General features: G+C 39.6%; 1 long non-coding RNA gene and 1 other non-coding gene across 2 annotated transcripts; one reads left to right on the top strand and one right to left on the bottom strand.

The window, feature by feature from the left end:
- Positions 1-6410: 6410 nt before the first annotated feature.
- Positions 6411-9810, bottom strand: LOC136209956 (uncharacterized). Its single transcript, XR_010677743.1, has 3 exons — positions 9534-9810; positions 7588-7699; positions 6411-6611 (listed from the first exon to the last, which is right to left on the bottom strand). It is a non-coding gene; the product is annotated as an uncharacterized lncRNA (long non-coding RNA).
- A 2113-nt stretch (positions 9811-11923) lies between these two features.
- On the top strand, positions 11924-12030 carry LOC136215899 (small nucleolar RNA R71). The gene has a single exon (XR_010682902.1). It is a non-coding gene; the product is annotated as a small nucleolar RNA R71 (small nucleolar RNA).
- Positions 12031-20672: the final 8642 nt, after the last annotated feature.

Below are 20672 nucleotides of genomic sequence, written 5' to 3'. Positions count from 1 at the left end.
TTTTTTCTTTAACTAGATCAGCTTGTTCTGAGGCATGAGACAAATTCAAGGTATTTTGGGATTTCAGTGAAGGGAATTGGTTCCTTTTCGTAGTGTTTAAGAAAGAATAGGCTCAGGCTCAAGTTGGATATCCTAAAAATGTGGGTGCAAAGCACGGGTAGGCTTTTTGTGGAGTGAATTTGGGATCTAAACGCCTTTTTCCTCCTATGTTCTTCCATAATTTTACCATTTTGACTAGGCAACCAAAGCAATACCTACCTAAGGACAATATGCACTAGCCCTCTCATGAAGAAACAATGCATTTTCATGCTAATGTAGGCTCAAGTTCTCACATTTTAGGGCTTTTGCATTGGAGCAGGAGATTCTTTAAGTGAAGATTGATTTAAAACTTAAAAATTTTTAGAACTTCTCGATTTGGGAGTTCAAATAATTACACAAAGCTAATACCTCAAATCGCAATCACAAAAGCAAAAACAGCTAGGAATTAGACAAGAGAATGAGATGATTACAAGAAAACAAATAACGGATAATTTGCTTAAAGCGGACGTCGAGATTTATTAGAGGGTATTTGTCAAACATATCATTCTATAACAACAGCATGTTTCATCTTTTTATCATGTTATGCACATTTGCAGTTTAAATGCATGCATCCCACCCCCAAAGAAAAATCAACATTGTCCCCAATGTTACACTAAAAACGGGAGAAAAAAAATCATAACATGATCGCATTGGAGTGTAACAATAATTGTAAAGAAGGGTTATAAGTGTTACCGGATGCTTGGATAGCGACAAGTGTGAAGGTTTAGAAAAGTGGGGAACGAGAGGACTCAACCTCTCGATCCACAGCCGGAGTAGTACCATCCCCTTTCGAGGAGGTAGCGGTATGTGTTTCAGGGGCAGCAGATTTCGCTCTTACTGGACTTTTAATCGAAGTACCCGAAGGACTTTCCCGCCCATGCTCTACTACACAGAGGTGCTTCAACATATCCACCTCACTTTGCAGAATAGCAGTTTTATGCTCAAGGGCATGGATCTGGTCTCGGTTAGCTACATTTTGCGCAAACAGGGCATTGAACTTACATACAATATCATCATTGGTGAGCTTTGCACATTTCATGTAAAAGGCCAGGTCTTTGTCGTGCTCAACTTGCTCGGACTCAGAGGAGACATAAACAGTAGGTTCACTCTTTCTCTTTCGGCTTTCGACTCTCCTTGATTCAACAAAGTCTGCCATCCAGACCCACTTCCCATTCACCATTTTCCCAAACAACATGCTATGTATGCTCCTTAAATCAATCTGGTAAGGGTGGTTCATAACAGTGAGCCGGGTGCGGTCCTCTGGCTTAAAAACTCCAATCTCAACTGGAATCCGAGTCACGATAGTCCCACAACAAATGACCGAGGAATTCTTCTTTCCAAAGTTGGCAATGTACTCCCCAAACCAATAGCCTAAATTCATTCTAGGCCCGGTTGTCATACTCCACAGAGCCGTAAGGTCGGCATGGGGAATAGTGGCCTGGTTTTCGCGGGCAAAGATGATGCCAGAGACCAGTTTATGTAGGTAACGGACGACATAGTCATCAATATTCGACGCCTTGGAAACACTACCGTCATACCTCGGCTGGTTCGAAATAGATTGCCAAAAAGCTTGTGGGTCAAACACATTAGGGGTTTTAGTGAACGCCTCCTTGTAACTTTCCGACTCTAGATCATCGTCATCTGTGGCACCCAATAGACTATTGAACATGTTCAATGAAGGCCGCTGGGTGTGAGTCATTAGTCTGAAACTAAACTTTCTTTCCTCGTCCGGGTCTGTGATCTCGGGATGGTGCTTAAACGTAGCCAGGAATTCCAACGTGAGTTCTTTGTAGGCCGGCTCCATTATTTCAAAGAAACAGCCGAAATGGCCTACCTCTATGAGTTTCTGCACACACACGTCGAGTTTTAGCTTCTTCAAGGTCTCCCAGCAAACTATTCTCACAGGCCCGAATTCAAGTTGCGCAAGTTCCTCGTAGTATGTCTGCACTGCAACATCTTTGAACTGAGACAGCTTTTTCACCAATTTTTCGTCAGGGATGAAAGCAACTGTGCTTGTTCCTGTCATTTTGCCCTTAGCTTTTTCTTTCTTCGTGGATCCTTCGATTTTTACCTGCTTGCCAGATCCACGAGTTCTCATCTTGCGCTCAAGTCTAAATAGGGTTTCCCAATGATAAAGAGCACAGAGCATGTGGTGAACCGTGAAATAAAAGTGTGAAAATAATACAAGTCGAACGAGGGGCCGTATTTTTTGTTGGTCTCTTTAAGTAGGGAGAGGAAATGAAACGTCATGTTGCCAACCCGCCTTTATGAGAGCGGTCCAAAGGACGCCACCTAGACAAGTGGTTGGCAAAAGGCGCGTTACATGTAGAGACCCTAGGGCGACGAACGGTCACGCTTCAAAATTTGAATTTATGACTCCCCCATCCGTTGGATTTTATCGAGGAAAGGAGAGCATGTGAAAGAAGTACCTAGTGACCTATGATGAGACATTCTACTTTTTCAGACTTTTAGTTCGCCTCCCAGTTTCCATGGACAGTCTGTCCATGGAAAGGTAAATCAACTCCTTATTTGAACAAGTAAAAACGTAAAACTTAATCCTTGTGGAAAGGTATAAGTTTTACATCTTTGCTTGCGCTGGAGATGCATAATACGGACCATTGCACGACACAAAATGGATCTAAACTACCTTTAACAAAATTTGAAATGCAAACTAATTTAAATGCGAAGTTACTTGTGCTACAATTGGTGTTTGTAGCGAACACCCTGTTTGTGTTTCTACTGGCTTGGGGGGTCTTGGAAGTGAACTGTATCGATCTTCCTTGTGTGATCGTTCTCTAGATAGGGTTTCAATCTTTGCCCATTCATCTTAAAAGGTTCCTGACCCTCCTTGCCAATTTCAACTGCACCATGACCAAACACCTTGTTCACCAGATAAGGTCCCGTCCATCTTGATTTAAGCTTCACAGGAAACAACCTGAGTCTCGAATTGTACAAGAGAACTCTTTGTCCTTCGTGAAATGTCTTTATCTGGATTTTTCTATCGTGCCACATCTTGGTCTTGTCTTTGTAATTCACCGCATTCTCATATGAAAACAGCCTGAACTCCTCCATATCACATAGTTGAAGTCTTCGTTGGTCTCCCACAGCCTGTTGCTCAAAATTTAAGAAGGTTAATGCCCAAAAGGCCCCGTGTTCCATTTCAACTGGCAAGTGACAAGACTTGCCGTATAACAATCTAAACGGAGACATTCCGATTGGTGTTTTATAGGCCGTCCTATATGCCCAAAGAGCATCGTCCAGCTTGTTTGCCCAGTCTCTCCTAAAACTGCCAACAGTTTTTTCTAAAATTCTTTTGATTTCACGATTGGAAATCTCCACCTGTCCACTTGTTTGTGGATGGTAAGGTGTGGCAATTCTGTGAGAGACTCCAAGCTTGCCCATCAGCTTCTCAAATTTGGCATTACAGAAGTGGGTTCCTTGATCACTAATGATCACTCGTGGGACACCGAATCTGGCAAACAGCCTTTTTAGGAATTGTACAACCACACGGGCGTCATTGGTGGGACTAGCCATTACTTCAACCCACTTGCTCACATAATCAACAGCTACTAAGATATATTTATGCCCAAAAGATGTAGGGAATGGACCCATAAAATCTATGCCCCATATATCAAAAATTTCACAAACAACTATGTTGTTGAGGGCCATCGCATTTCTAGCTGAGATATTGCCTGTTTGTTGGCACTCATTGCAAGTGCGAACGAACAGATTGGCATCTTTAAAGAGTGTTGGCCAGAAAAAACCTGATTGAAGTACTTTTGCTGCAGTTCTGCTAGCGCTATGGTGTCCTCCAGCTTCTCGGTCATGACAATGGCTTAGAACAGCCTATCCCTCCTCTTGAGATATACATCTTCGAATAATTTGGTCGGCACACAACCTGAAAAGATAGGGGTCCTCCCAAAAATAATATTTAATTTCAACATAGAACTTCCTCCTTTGATTAGTGGACAGGTTGTGAGGCTTAAGTGAACTGGCTAGATAATTGGCAATGTTCGCAAACCACGGAGCAGGCTGTGCAATATAGAGACGTTCGTCTGGAAAACTCTCCAAAATCTCAGGTTGTTCTTGGTTGCTTTGGTGAGGAATTCTTGACAAATTATTAGCTGCTACATTTTTTGTTCCCTTCTTATCCTTAATTTCGAGATCGAACTCTTGAAGTAAAAGCAACCACCGTATCAGCCTTGGTTTTGCATCCTTCTTGGTGAACAGGTAGCGTAGTGCAGCATGGTCTGTGTGAACAATGACTTTTGATAGCACCAAGTAGGGGCGAAATTTGTCGAAAGCATACACAACTGCGAGGAGCTCTTTTTCCGTCGTGGTGTAATTCTGCTGGGTCTCGGTTAATGTTTTGCTTGCATAATAGATAGGTCGAAATTTCTTCTCAACCCTCTGCCCCAGAACAGCTCCCACACATGTATCGCTTGCATCACACATCATCTCAAAAGGCTGTTCCCAGTCGGGTCCTGCCAGTATAGGCGAGTTGATCAGCTTGCCTTTCAACAGTTCGAACGCCTTTAGACAGCTTGCATCAAAAGAAAATTCCGCATCCTTATGAAGTAATGCTGACAAGGGCAGTGCAATCTTTGAAAAATCTTTGATAAACCTGCGGTAAAACCCTGCGTGCCCCAGAAAACTTCGCACATCTTTTACATTTACCGGAACAGCAAGCTTTTCTATCACTTCCACCTTAGCTTTATCCACTTCCATCCCCTTTTCTGAAATTTTATGCCCGAGAACAACTCCACCTATAACCATGAAGTGGCATTTCTCCCAATTCAAGACCAAGTGGGTCTCCTTGCATCGCACAAGCACGGCCTCGAGGTTGTTTAGACAGCTCTCAAAAGAGTTTCCATAAACAGAGAAGTCGTCCATGAATATTTCTACAGTTCGCTCCACCATGTCATGAAATATAGACATCATGCATCTTTGAAACGTGGCTGGAGCGTTACAAAGTCCAAACGGCATTCGCCGGTAGGCATAGGTCCCGTATGGACATGTGAATGTTGTCTTTTCCTGATCCTCACAATGAATTGCAATCTGATTGTACCCCGAGTAACCGTCGAGGAAGCAATAGAATGCATACCCCGCTAACCGTTCTAACATCTGGTCAATGAAGGGCAAAGGAAAGTGATCCTTCCTTGTGGCTTTGTTGAGCTTTCTGTAATCCACACAAACTCGCCATCCTATTATGGTTCTTGTAGGAACCAACTCGTCTTTCTCGTTGAGTACTACGGTTGTTCCTCCCTTCTTTGGTACAACGTGAACAGGGCTGGTCCACACACTATCAGAAATTGGGTAAATAATACCGGCATCCAGCAGCTTGATCACCTCTTTTCGCACGACCTCCTTCATGTGGGGGTTCAATCTGCGTTGCGGTTGGACAGATGGCTTGTGCTCCTTCTCCATCAAGATTCTGTGGACACAAACTGCTGGACTGATACCTTTGATATCATCAATTTTCCACGCGATTGCATCCTTGTTCCTTCGCAGAACTTCCATAAGTTGCGCTTTCTGATCAGGAGTTAACTTTGAGGATATAATAACTGGACTCCCGCTAGGTGGTTCCAGGAAGGCATACTCGAGGTGTGCAGGTAACGGTTTCAATTCTGGTTTAGATACTGGCACAGTTGGTATCTCCGGTGGTTCTTGATGAGTGGGAACAGTAGGATCGAAAGGAGGTGTAGGTAAGTTGGATTCATTGGAACAGCCTGTTCCTTCACATAAGTTCACCTCACTACAACAAATCATCACTTGCGCCACGGTTAGAATCATGGCCCAAGTGTAATATTTCCGTGGCTATGATATTTAGCCACGAAAATTCAAGGTGGGTACTCCCGTGGCGCAAGTGAGCGTGGCTAGATAGTTGCCACGGGAAAATAAAGGTCGTGGCATAAATTGGTTTTTATGCCGCGGAAAAATCTGTGGCTAATTATATCCCTTTGCCACGAGCAAAATTGTGGCAAGAGTAAAATACCCGTGGCAATATATAGTGGCCCATAGCAACCAATCCCACTTAACCACGAGCATAACCGTGGCAAAAAAATAAAACACTCGTGGCTAGATTCCTTATTTAGCTACGAGTATAATCGTGACAAATTTGATCAAATTTTGGTAATTTATTTTTAATTAGCTTTTACTTTTTCATTATTATTAATATTATATTATTATTATTATATGAACTTTTGATTGAAATGAGCTACATGAAAATCAATTTAAAAAAAGAATAAAAAATAAACAAAGTCTAAAATTTTAACCATTCTTAACCAAAAAAAAATAATTATTAAATAAATATCAATCATTTTATTCTCCAATTAAAAAAAACTAGTGGAAACGCAAAAAAAAATTGCCAATTACAATATATATATTAATAAAACTCCAAGTTTAAAGTTAAGATACACAAAGCTTATATTCCTTGTTAGTGTACCACTTATACGAATAATAGTGACAGAAAACGTAGAATTGAATATAATCCGCTTTTCAAAATTGCACCTCATCTATCAGCTCCTTGATTTCTGCAAGTCTCAAACAATCATATATTAAGAGAAAAAAAGTTATAATCAAAAAAATTGCATGTAAAAATAGGAATATAGCACTAAATATATATATAGGAGTAGCTTAAAGCATTTTAGAGTCTCAAAGCTATATACTTCTTGCAAATCACGAGTTCAAAATAAACTATAGCATTCTCTCAAAAATATATTTTCACAGAAACAACTACCTTATGATAAAAAAAAATAAGAGTTAAAAGAATGACAATGCAACAAAATATGTCAATTCAACTAATCAATTTGTGCCCTGTTTTGTTGAATAATTAGTAGGAGTTTTGCAAAATCAGTGTCAGCAATGTCAGTCATTTGCATTTGGGATAAGGTACCAAAATTGGTCTATGGTTTTTGGAGAAGTATCAATTTAGGCTCCGCGTACAAAATAGCACCAATATAGGCTTAACGTTTAAAAAATGTATCAATTAATGCCTCGATAACGGAACAAGACATGTCATTGATATTACCCCGTTAAATTCTGTCAATTGTACGTGGAGGGAGAAATCAGAACTTAACCGAGTAATAGGAATGACGCGTCCAATCCGTTATCGATGCCTAAATTGATACAATTTTTTAAAAGTTAAGCCTATATTGGTGTTATTTTGTACGTGAAGCCTAAATTGATACTTCCCCAAAAACCATGGGCCTATTTTGGTACCTTATCCCTTTACATTATAAAGATTGTAGTAAAATCTACTAAGCATTACCATACCTAAATACGACAACAATCATGTTCATGATTAATAAACAACTATGATTTAACATAAGCAACACTGTTAGCAACGAAAATATAAGACAAGAGATGCTTGCAATCTGCAGAAAGCCGTACATAGTTCGATATGGAGTACTAAACACTCATTATTCTCTAAACCAGTTTCAAGTATGAATTTGAATTCGGTACCATAAGAGAAAAGAATATTTATTGTGATCATTGGAAGAAACTCACCTCGATAGTTTTGCAGAAGTTTATAGGATCTTCATGATCTTCAAAAGGGTATGCTCCCACCAACATTACATATAGTGTCACTTTCACCCCCACGTCACCAAACACCTGCAATCTAAAACCGATGAACCATTACATAACCAAGTTAAGATAGGAGGAGGATTTGATTTCTTGAAAGGAAATCATTAGTGTATTTTCCAATACTTGTTCATGTTGTCTGATGATTTAAGTGCATTCTTAGTTCAAGCAAACAGTTTGCATACCAACTAAATACTTATCTTTCAAGGTTGAATAAGGAAGAAAACTCACGCTAGATAAAATAAAATAAAATAAAACAAACCTTGGAGTATCCAAAATCACATATTTAAACCTGCAATCTAAAACCGATGAACCATTACATAACCAAGTTAAGATAGGAGGAGGATTTGATTTCTTGAAAGGAAATCATTAGTGTATTTTCCAATACTTGTTCATGTTGTCTGATGATTTAAGTGCATTCTTAGTTCAAGCAAACAGTTTGCATACCAACTAAATACTTATCTTTCAAGGTTGAATAAGGAAGAAAACTCACGCTAGATAAAATAAAATAAAATAAAACAAACCTTGGAGTATCCAAAATCACATATTTAATGTAGGGCTTCCATCTAAAAGTGTGTTTTAAATTTGAGATCTATGTGACAATTTTCCTACAGCAAAAGCAAGGGATGTTGTAAGTCAAAGCAATGTATATTAATGTAAAACTAGGACATCGCACATGCTGCAACATGCCATGGTATGGCAATAGCTGACTCCTGTAGCAAAAGCAAGGGATGTTGTAAGTCAAAGCAATTTTCCTTTGACTTGCATCTTCTTCCAACTTCTTGCAGTACTCCAATAGACAAGTGAGATGTTCAATTTCACAGCTTCAGTTTGAAGTCGGTATAAACTGATATTAAAGGACTTCACATAAGGATTAGCAAGGTGCTCTAAAATATATGTAAAGTAATAAGTTCACAAAAAATTAATATTAGAAATTCTAAGCATTATGCCCATATCTATACTATAAATTCTCTTATCTATTGCATCATACAACCTTCTCTATATCTATAATTCCCTTCAAAATTTAATTACCCTTGCCATTAATTTCCCCTTGTCATCTCTTTTTAATGTTCCTTGCTACTTCTGTTTATCCTAACATTCCTCTATTTCTTTTGTATTGCAAAATCAAAAATAGCATAATAAAGGGTAATTAAAAAAATGAAACACACAACTTAAGAAAGAAAAAAAAAAGCTTAAGTAGGTGAATTTACAATGTATTTATGATTAGGAAATGTAAAATATATCACTATAGCAATTGAATTACTCTATTACACAACAACAATTATCTTCATCTTTTACATTATCTTTCAACCAAAGACTCTATTATGCATGTAAATTCCCCATTGCTCATATTATCTTGAGGATATGTAAATTTCATCCATCCTTCAATACAGCCCCTTTAAAGTATCAAACAACCCCAAAATTAGAAAATGGTCAATAGCACAATGAATTTAATTTAATTTAATCATATAATACATTAGCAGGTAGAGGGCAAGAAAGAGGGGTTTCCATCATTATAAATTTAATTAATAGGCCCAGGGTGAGAAAGAGGGTTTTCCATCATTTTAAAATTTAATCATCCCGTAATTGCAAAGACTGAGTTGTCCACAACCCAAAATTACAATCATTTTCAGAAATTCAATTGAAAATTCGATTCAACAGAAATTACAATCATCAGTAACACAATACATCAAACGCATCTTCTAAAGGAACCCTAACCAATTAGACCAAGAACGGAAAAAGAATAGCATAAATATGGACAAACAGAAATCATAAACTCAGAAATCACAATAGAAGTTACAAAATAGTAAAATCATAAATCACAGTAGAAGTTACAGAACTATAGATAAATTAGTGAAGAGAGAGATTACCATAGGGACGATGGCTGGTGACCAGCCTCAGACGGAAGAAAGGAAGTTACTCGAACTCGCAGCTTCCGCCTTGACACGACGCTACACTGACTGGTTGAACTACAATCCCAGGGAAGGAGCGGTAAATAAGTCAGGAGGTCGAACAGTTCTTAGCTTGATTGAACTCGGCACAGTGAGTTAGGGTTCCTAAGGGAGAAGAAATGTAATGGGTTTATGAGTAAGGGTATCTGAGTTTAATGAAACGATGAGATGAAGGGTTGTTGTTCATTTTAGTTTAATTGATAGGATTGAGAGTGTTTGTAATGTTAAAATTTTGGTTTGAATTTTTGGGGGCAAACCCAAATTTTTGGAGGGAACATATATTAGCTAATGTAAAAATAACTAATGAGCCAAATTTTTTTGGGGTAAAAAATTAATCAATGGAATTTTAATAAAATTTAAGAAAAAAAATTATTTTTATAAATAATAATAGAATTTCATAGTGATTTTTCTTATTGCATAAATAGATTTAGCCACGGAAAAAAATTATTGTGGCATAAGTGTATGTTTTCCACGATATAAAATTATCTGTGGCATAAATATATAAGGAGATCCTAAGTTTGCAGTGGGATCTATTTTTTTTCCCGTGGCTAAATGAAAATACGCCACGAATTTTGAATTCATGTGGCATGATTCGTGGCACAAGTGATGATTTGTTGTAGTGCCTCTTCTCCCAATAGAGTCTCCAGAGTGTCCTGTTCCTACAAATTAGAAAGACTTTGAAACTCATCCAAGAAACAGCATGTGTCATCATTATTGTTAGCTCGCATCATTGCCTCGTTCATTTTAAAAATGACTTCCTCCCCATTAATCCTCAAGAATAGTTGTCCCTCTCCCACATCTATCAGTGCTCTACCCGTGGCTAAAAACGGTCGACCTAGGATAATAGGAACATGCAGGTCTTCATCTATGTCCATTATGATAAAATCAACAGGCAATATGAATTTTCCTACTTTGACCAACACATCTTCCACCACTCCCCTAGGGTAACATACTGATCGATCGGCCAACTGAATTGACATACGAGTAGGCTGGGGTTCTCCTAATCCAAGTTTAGCATATACAGAATAAGGCATTAGGTTTATGCTAGCTCCTAGGTCACATAATGCATTTTCAATATTTAGCTTTCCAATTGAACAAGGAATAGAAAAACTCCCTGGATCTTTTAGCTTTTTCAGTAGATGCTGCTTGTTTTGGAGTATTGAAGAACAATCTCTGTTGAGTTGGATCATGGATATGTTTTCCAGCTTTTTCTTGTTTGACATGAGATCTTTTAAGAATTTTGCATATGACGGCATCTGTGCAAGTGCTTCGACGAATGGAATGTTGATGTGCAACTTCCTTAAGGTGTCTAACACCTTAGAATTCTGTTCTTCCAGCTTTTTGTTGATCAACCGCGTTGGATATGGCACAGGCGGAACATACGGCGGAGGTGGCTTGTACATCTTTCCGCTTTCCTCTTGATCCTGCTCACTGGAAGATTTTGTCTTCCTGGTTTCTTCTTGACTAGGAACAGTCTGTTCCTGCCCTCCTTTAGTTTCTTCGGATGTTTCTGCGCATTCAGCATTTTCATCAGTAGATATAATGGGTTGAGTTTGCTTACCAGATCTCAGGGTGATTGCCATGACATCGCCCTTTGGGTTTGGCTCTGTGTTGTTATTCCATTCCCTTTTGACGTAGATGCAGCTAATTGGTGGACTTGTGTCTCTAGATTCTTAATTGATGCTTGTGTCTTTTTCATGAACTGCATCATCATTGTTTTCATATCTGGCTCTATGTCTTCCTTTGGTGGAACAGGTTGTTTATAATGCTGCTGAGGTTGCCTCTGGTAGTGTCCTCCTTGTTGTTGTTGATATCTCGATTGTTCCTGTTGGTTGGGCTGGCCTGTCCATCCGAAATTTGGATGATTTCTTGTGGCAGGGTTATACGTGTTAGAATACGGGTTAGGTGGATTCCTCTGATTATACCCTGCATAATCACATTCTACCTGTGCACCCTTTCCCTGCTTAACTCCGGGACAGTTGATGCTGAAATGAAGGCCTCCACAAAAATCACAAATGTCATTGAATGGTGGTTCGTTGTGGATCGAGGACACATTTATCTTGCCGAGCTGTCTGGCAAGCTGTTCTACCTGGCTTGTCAATTTTGACACAACATCTTCATTTCCCGCTCTTTTTCCTTCACTTCTGGCGGAGTGCCAGTTATAACTTGTGCTTACTACTCTCTCAATAAGGTCATACAAGGCCTGTGGTTCTAGATCTTCGGGGTTTCCATTGGCTATGGACTCGATCTGGATCTTATAAATGTTGGTTACCCCATTGTAAAAGTTCTGCATTTGCATCCACATAGGGATGCCATGATTGGGGACTCTCCTTAGTAATTCCTTGTACCTTTCCCATGCCTCGGCTAAAGATTCATCCTCTTCTTGCACGAAATGGGAAACCTCGTTTCTGAGCTTAATGGCTTGCCTTGGTGGGAAATATTTCATTAAGAAAGCGTTGGCCATTTCTTCCCAAGTAGTAATCATTCCTGGTTGCAAGTTTTTCAACCAATTATTCGCTTTATCTCTTAGAGAAAAAGGAAACAGCTTTAGTAGGATTATGTCGTCAGCAACGCCTCTGTTTGATCTGAAAGTGTTGCACAGCGTGATAAATTCAAGAATATGCCCATTTGGATCTTCCGACTGGTATCCATTGAATTGTACGGCTGCCTGCAACATTTGTATCATAGATGCTTTCACCTCGAACATGTTGTTCCCTTCGTTGGGCAGCACGATGCATGATGAATGTCCTTCCGTGGTTGGTCTCGAATAATCTCTGATTCGCATGACAGGAGGGTTATTATTTTCTCCCTCTTCTTCCTGGTTTGGTTGAACTGGTTGTTTGGGTGGTACCCTTCCAACCATTCTTCTCTCTCTTTGTCGTTCTCTTTGTCTTGCACGTCGAGCTCCCGCTCTGTTTCGTCTACACGTTCTCTCCAATTCGAGATCGATAGGAAAAACAGGAGGTCCAGCTCTGTGCATAAACCGATAAAGATTCCTTGTGGCTGCACTATTTAGCAAACAGATTAAAAACACCTTGTTTCACAGAAAAGTTCGTATAAACTTTGTTGCTTTCAATCCCCGGCAACGGCGCCAAAAATTTATTGTCTCCTGAATGGACTCTAGCAAGTGTACTATATACAAGTAATAAAGTGATAAGTCAAGTATCGTATCCACAGGGATTGAGGACCAAAGTTAATAAGAAATACTTTGTAGAACAGGGTGTTCGTGGTGTGTGTATTCTTTAAATGGAGAGTTGTTGTTTAAACAGTAGCAAAGTCAATGATTTAGCTGATTAAAAGAAGTACTTAATGACGGTAAAAGGCAGAACAGGTTAAGCACAGCGGAACAGGTTACTTTCAGTCTCCAAACACCCTATTTATTCATGAATGACATAAAGTGAAGTCAAGGTCTCTGCTTTAATGCTCACTTAAGTCAACTCTCGTGTGTTTTTAAGATTCTAAGATGTACTACAACCTCAAGCGTCCCTAAAGTTGGTTCTTTCTTGCATTACGATCGAAACAGCATTTCTGTTAAGAAAACCCTTGATACAACCTCCTGACATCTTTGTTTCGGGGTTGAATGCTTGACAAATAGTTCCGTGAAGATGAAAGCAGTTTCCTATCATGCATCTAACACTAACATACATGCCTTAAGCAATGGAGTTAAAGATTCATCAAGCACGACATAATATATCACCATTCATTCATAAATAAGATAATAGAAGACTTACATAACTGGCCCTAACTGGCCAAACCCATTCAAAATGACTACTCACTCATAGTATAGAGTGAACAGCCTGAGTTAATTCCACAAACCTCCATTGATTGAGTCATCTCCCTTAGAGAGCTTCCTCTCTCTCCAAGAAGCCAAAATTCTAGTGAAACGATTATCTGAAGTCAAAAAGGTACCCTCTCCTTCTCCCCACTACATCTATATAAAGGGAGAAATACGAGTCGTACCACAAAATATTACAAAAGATTGTTTTTCTACAGCTAAGTTACTTAGGAAATGATTAGTTCTAATTTGACCCTTGAACACTCAAGGGGGTGATCCATCTTGTCATCATGTTGCTTTTCTGCCTTTCCTACGCCTACTGTCACTGCCACGCCGCTCCTGCCACTTGTCCAGTTGCCATCCGTCATCAGGTACACAGCGGAGATCCGCTGGTTCAAAAGTTGCTATACTCCTCAAGGTTCGTTGCAAAACAGGCTGTGTGGTAGCCCCTTTGACTTAATCAATACAAATCTGCATAAAACACTTATAAGTTCTTTTATTTAGGAATATTTCGCCTAAATCACACACAAATTGTTATTAACATGCTGTTTAATTGCAGTCATATTCATGCCTAACATTAAACCGACGACCCAACCTCAAAGACGCCTAAACCCAAGCATGAAGGAAGTGGTGAAAACTGAAATTCTAAAACTCCTTGATGCATGTATTATCTATCCAATCTCGGATAGCAGTTGGATAAGTCTGGTACAAGTTGTACCTAAAAAGGAAGGTATAACTGTTGATAGCTCCCATTTATATAGGGTTTTTAGGATTGTTTTAGTTCATTTTTGCTTTATTTCCATTCAATTTTAGTATCGTTTTGTTATCTTTTAGTTAAAATTAGTAATTTCTGTTATTTATGGCATTTTCTGTGTTTTCAGGTGTTTTTAGGCCTATTTGAGCATTTCCGAACCAGACCCGAACCTTTTGGAGCATTTTCAGACAATTCAGGGACCATCGGAGCACTTTTGGGATTCGTTAGGGACCATTAGAGCAAAATTCGAAAGCCCAGGGACCAAAACAAAGAAAAACCGGACTTCCTGCCCCACTTGGATGCATGTCTCGTCGAGACAGGCACTGTCTCATCGAGACACAAATCTGTCTCGACGAGACAGGCACTCGTCTCGACGAGACAGCCTATGTCTCGACGAGACGAGGCGGGAGAGGCGCAAAAAAACGCCGCTTCCCTATTGGAATCTCGAATTTGTAAGTCTGAAAAACCTAATTAAGCGTGGGAAAAGACTTTTGTACCCCCGGAGTCCTAGGTTTTCTGCCTATGTCTATAAATAGCAAGCTCAACTCAGTTCTTCGGGAGATTAGATAGTTTTTAGATTGATAGTTACTTTAAACATATTTTCAGCTTTTAGTTTTCGATTCAGTTCTTGTAGTTAGCTTTTATTCTTTGAAACTGTAATCAGACAACGGGTTTTAGAAATTCTTTCTCTTTCCCTTTATCTTTATTTACATTTAATCAACGTATGCTTTCGTTTATTCCCAATTGCATGATTATATTGATTAGTTTGTCTATGAGCTAATCCCCATCCAATCTAGTATGGGGATGAAATTGGTTGAATGATTATGTATGTTTAGGGTTAGGGTTTAATGTATTCGCTTTTGATTTGATCAGATTATTCATGCTTAATGCCTAGCTAATGTCAAGAATAGGATTAATGCTAGAATGAGAATCGATGATGATCAACTAGCCTATTTAATGTAAATAATGTGCTTAATGCCTATGAACCTGACTTAGATAGGATTATAGATAGATGAAAACCTGACCACGGAATCATCTCTATGGAATCTGTGTTAATCTGACTTCGCTAGAGACCACTAGGAATGAGGCTTTGTGACTGGGCTACGGCTTTAGTCTTAATTGTCAAAAGACCTAATGCTTTGCATGACCTAGGGTATATGCCTAATCAAGCCATCACCCGAATGCATGTGAATAGGATAGGCAAATATTGATCACATTTGTCTTTCACATAAGGACAATTACCTTCAATCATTAGTAGAGCTTAAACCTGAAGCCCTTTAAACCATACTTAGGAATTAACCAATGAATTCCCCATTCTAGGTTGTAACTACCATAACTCACAATCTACCCTGTGGCTCGTTCTGTTTACTGCTTTCTTTAGTTTAGTTATTTATTTTACTTTTTTACAACCCAATTGCTTTTCAACCTTGCTAAATAGATAGATTTACCAATTGAATGAACTAATTAGGATAGTAGTCTTTATGGTTCGATCTTGTGCTTAAGCACTATATTACTTGTTGCGATAGGATAAACTTATCCTATTAATTGCTATATATTTTATGAGCATCAAGTTTTTGGCGTCGTTGGCGGGGACTATTGTAATTTTGATTAGTTTAATTTGGATTGGTATATTTGTTTGTTTAGCTTACTATGAACCGACGTTCTCGGAGTCATTCTCCATTACGGTTTGATCATGATATTGATCGTCTTTCTCGCAGGCTAAGGAAAGAACGTTAGGCAGCCTTGCTTAGACAGAGAGCCAACGAGGATTTCAACACAGCAATCCCCGATGAAAGTTGTGAAGAGGAACCGATGGCAGACATGTCTATTATGGAGTTGCTCAAGGCGAAGAGGCCTTCTGCGACCTTAAGCATCCTTGATCCCGAGATCACAGCGGCTTCGTTTGAGATCAAACCGGCAATGATACAGATGATCCAGAATTTGGGTCAGTTTGGTGGGGATTACCATGAGGATCCCAATGCACACCTCAACAAGTTTATGGAGTACTGCGGCACCTTCAAGTACAAAGACGTGACACTAGAACAGGTTTTCTTGAAGCTGTTCAGATTTTCTTTGAAGGATGATACTGCGGACTAGCTGAGCTCACTTGCACCACGGATTGGGACGTCACAATGGCCACATTTTTGGCAAAAAATTTCCCTCCGTCAAAGACTGCACAGTTCAAGAGCAATATCACTTCGTTCCGGCAGTTTGAGAGCGAGAACCTGCATCTGGCCTGGGAGAGATTCCAGAAATTGTTGAGGAAGTGCCCCCCACCATGGTTTTGAGGTGCACCATCTTGTTGACCTGTTCTATTCAGACATCACTTCAGCTAGCAGAGCTTCACTTGATGCAGCAGCGGGAGGTAATCTGTTCAACAAGATGGCAGCTCAAGCTTACAGTCTAGTAAAGGAGCTGGCCGAGAGGAGTGCACATTGGCAGATAGAAAAGCCAAGTCAGAGAAGGGGAGTGTTTGTAGTTGCTACCCCGAGTACACCTGTAGAATCTCATCCACAAATTGCAGCACTGACTGAGAAGATGGACCTCCTGGTAGCTCAGTTTCAGAAACCTGAAGTAGTGGCAAAGTGCGAGCTTTTCAGTGGCGGGCACAAGAACGCAGAGTGCCCAATGGTCATCGAGTCTGTGAACTATATCAAGCAGTTTGGACCATACAACACTCCTTGGAGGCAAAACCATCCAGGGTTCAGTTGGTCCAACAACCAAGTAGCTTTGGGACCACCAGGATTTGCAGCTCCACCACCTCAACAGAACCAGAACTAGAATCAGGGGCAGAGACCCAAGAGTGGAATGGAGGGAAAGATTAATGCTATAGTGAAGATCCTTGGAACAATGGAAGGCAGGTTAGCCAACAATGAGGCCTTCTGCAAGGGCCTGGAAACTCAGATAAGCCAGCTGGCTAAGATAATTCCGAGCGAGCAACAGGGCAACTGCCACCGAACAATGAGCCAAATCCAAGGGAGAGACCACCACTAGCACCCTGAGGGGGAAGGACAGTCTAAAGCTCTAAAGCCTATAAAATCGAGCGCTGTTGGGAGGCACCCCAAAGATGAGTACAATTTTTGAACAATTCTCTTTGGTTTATGTTAATTTCTTATCAAACTATCTGATTAAGTAACTTCTCTTATTTAGATTTACTTATCATTAGTTGATTTTTCTCTTTTAGTTTTTATTGAATTTTAGTTTTCATTAGTACAAGTATTTACTTGTAGTTAGAATTAGAATTAGAATTGAAATAGAATTGAATAGAACAGAAAAATAAATAAATAAATAAATTTTTGGCCTTATCTCGGCGAGACAAATGGTGTCTCGTCGAGACAGGGAAACGTCTCATCGAGACACCAGATGTCTTGATGAGATGTTCTTGGGGGACCGCGGTGGCATTTCTGCCAGCCGCGGTGTCTCGTCGAGACATATAGTGTCTCGACGAGACGAGCCGCCCAAGGCTTAACTTGGGCGGCTCAAACAGGGGGTTGGTCGAACCAACCCCCAAATATCCCCAAAATTCCCCAAATTAATCCCTTTTACCCTATTTACTAACCTATCATCTTCCTACCACCACCATAACTCCCTTTTGCTCTCTCTCTCCTCCAAATTCCTTTGCTCTCTCTCTCTCTTCCTAAACCCTAACTCTCTTCTTCCTTCTTCCTTCTTCCATCTCCTCATCTTCCACCCACTCAACTTCCTACCTACCACATTTTCATCTCCCAACCTTTCAAATACCCAACATCACTTCTAATTTCAACTATTTAAGGCTTTCAGCCCTTCAAACCTTTTCCACCTCTCCACATGTCCTTTTTCTTCATTTCATTTCCATTCTCTTCAAGGTTTTTAGGTGGTGAGTTCTCTCTTGGTTTAATTTTTGTGATTTTTGTTGATATTGCTTATTGGTTTATTGATTTGGTTTTGGAAGATTAGGATTTTGCATGAATTAGGGATTATCAATGGTTGTCTCTTGGTTTGATGTTGTTAAGATTAGGATTTGATTGTTTAAGAGCTAATTTTGGTAAATTAGAGATTTGATTGTTCTAAGGGTTGATTATGGTCTTTGTAAATTAGGGATTTGAAAGTTTTGAGAGCTAATTTTAATAAATTAGGGTTTATCATGTTGTTTCTTAGTATGATTTTATTAGATTTAGGATTTGTTTGTTTGTTTAAAAGCTAATTAGGATTTTGCATGCTAGCTTTACTAATTTCTTCCCTAAATTAGGGATTTGCATGCTTTGAGCTACTTTTATTAATTCCTTTTCCATGTTTTTCCTTTTTTTGTGTTTGTTGATTTTTATTTTAGGGGTTAGTAAATTTTGGTTTGCTTGATTGTTCCATTTTGAATTTTTGTTCGATTTTAGCAATTAACTTTAGTTTTTGTTGTATTTTCGTTTGTCGTGTTTTTGCTTCTTTTGTAGATACAATGACAGAACCGCCAAGGAGACGTCTCCGCCGACGAACCGATACACTCCCCCAGGAGGTGGAGCCAATTCCCGGCTCTGTTCGTGCACGAATTTTGGATCCTCCTCCTGCCCTAGCACCAGACACCAATCGATATCACCCATGCGCGCTGTCTCAGAGGTTTAAGTATCCTTTCCTTTTGCTTTCAGTAGACGAAGGTAAATTGTATAAGAAAATCAAGAGATATAATTGTGCAATACCTCAATTTTTTGATTGGGATTGGCTAGAAAAATGCGGGTTTCACGAGCGTGTTCACGCTTATATGAGAAATATGGGTTGGCTTGTTATTGATAGCCGCCGTCGTGCTTTGTCTCCCTATTTTATCTTAGAGTTCTACACGACTCTTAGTTTGGAGACAGACGACGATGGGGAAAAAACTTTACATTTCCGTTTCAATAACAATGAGTGTGTTTGGGATGAGGAAGTAATGAACAAGGCCTTCGACTTCAAAGAGGCCGATGTTACTCAGTGGGAAAGGGATTTATCCCACAAACAATACTTCACTGAAGTATCTAGGGAGGCACGGTACAGTAAAAACATGGCCACTAATGCAAGTTTGACGGACCCAATGGACCGTCTAATGCATAAGTGGATTTCATTTAATCTGTGTGGTCAGAGGGATGCTGACAAGGTCACAAAAACGGACCTCCTTTTGTTGTGGTGTATGAAAAATGGCCATCCTGCCCGGATGGCCCACATCCTTTGGAGCCAAATGGCTAATTTCCGCTTTACTAAGCGGACTGCATTCCCTTTTGGGGCTATCATTGCTCGCATGGTATTTTGCGAAAGGCTTCACATAGAGTTAGCCGCCAAACCCACCATTCCATTCTTATTGCTTGATCCATCTTATCTGAATAGAGCATGAATTATTCATACCTCTGGTGTGTGGACTAGAGATTTAAGGTAGGTACAGCTGGAGCCAGTTCTTCTGGAGCAGGTTCAGCCAATTTGATGGAAACAAGTTCTGAGGAGGAGGCGGATGAGGATTACCAACCGGGTTACACTGGCGACTTAGAGGAACGGTTGGAGTAGGCCATTGCTGTGGGGGAACAAAATAGGGCGGATATCTAGGCGCTCAATTATGATTTCCAAGATTTCCTCCTAGATTTCAACAGCTTGGCGAGTGACATTCGGGGTTGGATGGATCGCCACCCCTAGGGAGTATTTCTATCCTATTTTCTTTTTATGCACTTTACTTTATGCTTTGCTTTTTGCATTTCTGGAATAAATGCATATCGTAAGTGTGGGGAGGATGCAATAGGATAGAAAAACTGTTGGTTTCTTCCATTTTTGTGTGAATTGCATGTTTTTACTTTTAATCCACTTTTATGGCTTGTTTGTGTGCGTTTAGATCTTTGCATGTTTTAGCACTTTGGAATTTTTGTTTTGCTTGTTAGCTTTTAGGATTTCTGATTTTGTGTTTGTGGTTGTTTGAGTTTGTGTTTTTGCATGTTTTTGCCATTAGCTTTTAGGAATAAAAAGAATCCTAGGCAGTTGATTTTGATGCATCTAGCAATCCTAACATTACAGTTGAAATTGTGCTCTAAAGTCTGAAAGCTTAGTTGAAATTGATGCATGCAAAAACTTGTGAACAACGTTCGAGTCTCCAAAGAGTGTTATTTAACTAAGATTGACATGGAACGAGACGTTAGGTGAGGCTAGGACTGTTACAAATAACCCCTAAGTTGTGAGCTAGAGCCTAAAGATCAATATTTTAGACTCATTTTTAGGAACAATTGATCTCTCGGGTGTGGGATTACAGTTATTGTCATTATGCTCATAGGAATTGCATCCAATACTGGTTGAATGTTGTGTTATAATTGAACTTGAAATGATTAGGCAATCTAGGTATAGCCCTTTGTGAATTTAGCCTATTCTTTGTTTAGCCAAAATCCCTTACCAATTCCACTAGATAAGCCCCTTTGAGCCTATATTTACCCCTTTCTTTGATCAACCCTGTTACAAGCCCTTAGCCTTCTTAAATACCCTTTCTCACCCAAGTTAATTGACTCAATTAAGGTTAGAAGATCCTTAGGCACACATCCTTCAAATTTCTGTTAGC

This window comes from Euphorbia lathyris, chromosome 1, assembly GCF_963576675.1.
Source record: "Euphorbia lathyris chromosome 1, ddEupLath1.1, whole genome shotgun sequence".
NCBI lineage: Eukaryota > Viridiplantae > Streptophyta > Magnoliopsida > Malpighiales > Euphorbiaceae > Euphorbia > Euphorbia lathyris.
Note: the sequence above shows the minus strand (reverse complement) of the source record. Positions and strands in the feature narration are given on the sequence as shown.